The sequence below is a fragment of the Haplochromis burtoni genome, unplaced genomic scaffold (assembly GCF_018398535.1).
Source record: "Haplochromis burtoni strain Fernald_Lab_line unplaced genomic scaffold, NCSU_Asbu1 Contig_1854, whole genome shotgun sequence".
NCBI lineage: Eukaryota > Metazoa > Chordata > Actinopteri > Cichliformes > Cichlidae > Haplochromis > Haplochromis burtoni.
The window spans coordinates 7,700-13,383 of record NW_024584215.1 but is presented as its reverse complement, the minus strand read 5'-3'; positions in this window follow the sequence as shown (position 1 = coordinate 13,383).

Genomic DNA, 5,684 nt, shown 5'->3' with positions numbered 1-5,684 from the left:
AGCATTTCACCAATGGGTTGCCATTATTAGATATGATGGTGGGAGCACTTACTATTCTCAGTCAGACCAAGGCCGGTTTACCACCTCCAGAGACAACAACAAGGATTTTTATTTTTTTTTTTTGTGTGCAGCGGAGATTTTCTGTGCGGGGAGACCATGTCAGCAGTGTGCGATTGCTCACGCGGTCAGCTTAGAGGGAACATTTTCTTACTTCCCCTTTTCATTAGATAATAAATAGAAATTTAATTACCAACTAAAATTGACATAACTTCAAGATTCTCAAAGATTGTCTCTGCATTGTTTGAACTTCTTCTTCTTAATAGTGACCCTAACTGGTTGACCAATCCTGGACTCATCTAACTCTCCATTTAATCACAGACAGGAAAAGTCTGATCATCAATGTCTAAAATTAAAATATTAAAATATAATTTCTGTAGCTGGATGATTGTGGGGTTTTTTACCTGGTACATGGACATTGACTATCTACTTCAAAACAGAGGAAAATACCCTATATATTTAATAGTCAACTCCACTTCCATTATATTGTTTCTCTAAGGAGGAGCTGATGCAAAACTTGTATTATTTAGTTTTGCTAATAATAATAATTTAAGAATAGTATAACAAAGTAATTTATAGACTATCCTAAATTTATAGACCATACCCAATTTTGGTATGGTTTTATTTTGTATTTTTAAATAGATATTTTTGGTCATTTATTTAAGCAGCAAACCAGTCCAGGTTAGACTTAAGAGTTTTTAAAAATTAAAAGAACTTTAGGAGGCAACAAATAAATTGGTGAAATATGATAATGATTATAAGGAAACTGATAAATAGTTATAGAAATGACTGAAAGATTTTTTAGGTTGTGTTTTGAGTTTTGTTCAAAAAAGAATAACTTCATATAGGAAAAAAGGCAGAACAAAATCAGGGCTGTATCAAGACACAGGGACTAAACCCCAATTCAACCAGACCCAGAACTGACCCTCTCCTGGATCCTCTGTAGCCTCAGAAGATCTACTAGATGATGTGAACGCAGCAATACCTAAGACTAATCAGCTGATCTACACTACAGCAAGCAGGATCAGTTGATATTACATGATATATATATATATATAGAGAAACATTTTATAGATAATATCTTTAATTGTATTAGTAAAATGATGATATAGTTAGATGATGTGTGAGATAGTGTGAAATGTCAAATTTTGCACGGGCCTCTCTCAGAAGAGAAAAAATAGAAATTGATTTATTTTGAGACTTTTAATTGATAATTTATTATGTATTCAGGTTGGAATTCAAACATTATTTCTTTTTGAACACATGGTTGTTTTAAACAGTGTTCATACCTGTTTTATGTCTACAAGCAGAGGTAAATGGACTGGTTCTTATTTAGCACTTTTCTACTCTACTTGAGCACTCAAAGCACTGTAGGCACCCTGTCTCATGCACTCTCCTTTTTTCAGTGCATAAGACCTTTGTACCTAATATTTACACTCCAATGAACACACCAGGAACAACTCAGGCTTCAGTATCTTTATTTTCCTTTTTACAATATGTATGAAAGTTCTCTTTCAGCAGGAGAATCCAGAAATCATCAAATTATATTGCTACATGATATCAGTATATGGTGAGGTTTTTGTGCAGCTGCTCCAGTGTCTTACATCATTGTGCTTTGTCGAGCACAAAAGTAAACAGCAGAATCTTCTGCTGTCAAGCTGTTGATGTCAAGGTACTGTCTTCTGCTGGAGTCTTCTTCAGTCATGATGAAACGATGTTGAAAAGAACTGGCATAGCTAGGAGAATTATAGCCTGTGCTCATATACCCAATCCATTCCAGAGCTCTTCCTGGTCTCTGTCGTATCCAGTGAATATCATTTTCTGTCAGGGTATAACCAGAAAGGGCACATGACATTTTCACTCTCTCTCCAAATCCTTTCACCTCAGAGGGAGACTGTTCCAGTTTGACCTCACTCCAAACTCCTGTAAGCAAAACAAACAAAAACAGAAAAAAACAACATGATCATCATGAATCAGACTTTTTCACCATTTTAAAGAATGAATCCCTTTCTTACCTTTGAGACAAACAATAAAGAATAATTTAAAGGAAATCATATATCCCATAATCTTGAAAACTTTATAATCAGAATGTGTAAATTGGTAAAAAAGTTCTTGAGATTTTCTCTCATGAATTGAATGAGAATTGGCAACAACGTGTTTATAAGGAAGCAAAACTTTGCATAGACCCCCCTCTACAGGAGGAATTTGGCATTCAAAAACTGAGTTACACAACTTCTTACTGCTACTACATGGTTTTATGACAGACGTTATTTTTCGTGTGTGAGTTAATGTTTTAAAGTGCTTCATTTCAGCACAAATTTGATATGTTTCAAACAAAAAAGGGGTTAGGTGTCTAAAACCAGTAAGTAAAAGTGAAAAACTGTCACCACACAGACATCCACCTAAAAGGGAACATTTATTAAGTGGGAAGCAATATTGTAGAATTGTTGCGACTGGGATGACATGCAGCATCTGTTAGAAGAAAAGTATTTGTTGTCCTGAAAGTGAATGTGATTAGTGTTACGCCATTGGGATATATATATATAGTGTAAACTGTGCAATCCTGGAGAAACCAAAAAAACAAAACAAACATTGAATGGTTTTTATCCAAATGCAAATTTTTTTCAGAATGACAAAGCTTAAGACATCTACAACATCTGCAGAGCCCAGGGGGGGCTTACTTGAGCTCTTTCAGAAGCCCGGGGTCTTTTGAAGTGTAATTTGTTTCATAGTTAGATGCCTGACTGACAACTGTATAAAACAAAAACTACACACAATATTCGAAGCACATAGCTTTCGTAAATTCCCCCTAATTTTGGTATGATCTGAGCTCAAGCATTAGCCGACTGAGCACAGAGCTTACATGGGAAAAATCAAGAGATGTCAACCAAAACACCAGGAAAAGAACTGTGGAGCTCCATAAGTGTGGCTCAATTTTGAATACAATTTGGTGCCATTTGCAATTAAGAAATACAGACAGTTTCTCTCTTTACTCTTAAAGTTAACAAATATGTTTTTTATATTTATCAATCTAAAAAAATAAACATTTAGTCTGATTTGATGTTACAATTAAAAAAGTGTTTGTGTTTTTATCTGAAGAGTATGTAAATATCTGGTTTCAACTGTATATTTGATGATGTTGGTGTTTGGCTTGATTGTCAGCACAAAGAGGGAGAGAGAGGACAGAGAGAGAGAGAATGAGGACAGAACAGAGATGGAACAAGAGCAGGTGAGACACACATGTTAGTCAAATGGTTGTTTGCCAAAACTCATCAGAACATGTATCGTACCTAGTGTTTCTTTTTAATTTGTTATTTTTCAAATTCTATATTTATTAAGTTATGCAGGCTTGTTTGCACAACAAGGCTAAATAATTATATAAACTTTAATCTAAATAGTGTACTTTGGTAGAATTAAAAAATAAGTGTAGTGCAGGTCTATGATGATTTTCAGTGTTTTGATTCTGGTTCTGTCTTGGTTAAGTCCTCAGTAGTCCTGATTTTGAACTGTTGTAGTCCTGTTTTAATTCCGGGTCAGTTCTGGGTCTGGTTGAATTGGGGTTTAGTCCCTGTGTCTTGATACAGCCCTGATTTTGTTCTGCCTTTTTTCCTATATGAAGTTATTCTTTTTTGAACAAAACTCAAATCACAGCCTAAAAAATCTTTCAGTCATTTCTATAACTATTTATCAGTTTCCTTATAATCATTATCATATTTCACCAATTTATTTGTTGCCTCCTAAAGTTCTTTTAATTTTTAAAAACTCTTAAGTCTAACCTGGACTGGTTTGCTGCTTAAATAAATGACCAAAAATATCTATTTAAAAATACAAAATAAAACCATACCAAAATTGGGTATGGTCTATAAATTTAGGATAGTCTATAAATTACTTTGTTATACTATTCTTAAATTATTATTATTAGCAAAACTAAATAATACAAGTTTTGCATCAGTTCCTCCTTAGAGAAACAATATAATGGAAGTGGAGTTGACTATTAAATATAGGTTTTTGAAGTAGACAGTCAATGTCCATGTACCAAAAAAGAAATCACAATCATCCAGCTACAGAAATTATATTTTAATATTTTAATTTTAGACATATGATGATCAGACTTTTCCTGTCTGTGATTAAATGGAGAGTTAGATGAGTCCAGGATTGGTCAACCAGTTAGGGTCACTATTAAGAAGAAGAAGTTCAAACAATGCAGAGACAATCTTTGAGAATCTTGAAGTTATGTCAATTTTAGTTGGTAATTAAATTTCTATTTATTATCTAATGAAAAGGGGAAGTAAGAAAATGTTCCCTCTAAGCTGACGCGTGAGCAATCGCACACTGCTGACATGGTCTCCCCGCACAGAAAATCTCCGCTGCACACAAAAAAAAAAAAAAAAATCCTTGTTGTTGTCTCTGGAGGTGGTAAACCGGCCTTGGTCTGACTGAGAATAGTAAGTGCTCCCACCATCATATCTAATAATGGCAACCCATTGGTGAAATGCTGTAATAATTTATTGATGTTGTTTATACATGTTTAGATAGTGACATACTCAGTAATCTAAACTGTAAGTGATAATGACACTGTATGCTTTATTGATTTTTAAGAGTATATGTTATTCTTTTTTAATGTGTTGGAATTTGTGTTTATATTGTCTTTTAATGGGGTGTAGGTGTTTCAATAGCCATGCCAAAGTCTCCCTGTTTTGATGATGAGGCTAGTGTGAGTTTAATGGGACCTTCTTTAAACTGGTCGGCATATCTGGTTTAAATTGTTCACTGACTTTTGCTAACTTTTCGACCCTAAATTCAAACAAGGTGACACGTTGCAAGAATTGCTAATTAATGATGGCATTTTTTACCATGAATGTTTAAAAATGTAGGAAACATTCCCTGGTGTTGATAAATAGAGAAGTAGTCTTTGTATGGCATTTCTATTGCTTTCTGTCACTGTGTCTCTCGGGCACAGTAATAAACTGCTGTGTCCTCAGTCTTCAAGCTGTTCATCTGTAGGTAGAGTTTACTGCTGGAATCATCTCTGGAGATGGTGAATCTACCCTGGACTGACTGGGAATAAGACGTAGAATAACTATAACTTGAAGTGCGTATAATAGCAATCCATTCCAGTCCTTTTCCAGGAGCCTGTCTGATCCAGTGCATCCAGTAGTTGCTGAATGTGAATCCAGATGTTGTACATGTCAGTCTGTGTGAATTACCAGGGTTTTTGACCACTGGTTCAGACTGTGTCAGAGTCTGGCCATCAACACCTGTCCAAATGAAAAAGAAATGTATTAAAGAGAGAGAGAGAGAGAGAGAGAGAGAGAGAAGAGAGAGAGAGAGAGAGATACTTATAAACTATACATATACAATTTTCACCTGCCCAGCAGACAGTTAAAATCAGCAGCCCTGCCCTATAAGCCATTGTGTGATCTGAGTGTTAAATGTTTCCTTCAACCCTCAGTTAAGTAGAAGTTGAGTTTTTGCATTTGAATTGCTGACTCCTCCTCACAGACAGGAATCAACTGCTTCTGACAAGATTTGTGTTGCACTTTGTATTATAACTGCGTAATAATGGGAAAAGAAGGGTAACAAGGCAGAAACAAGAAGGTAATAATGGAGTAATTTTCAAACCATTA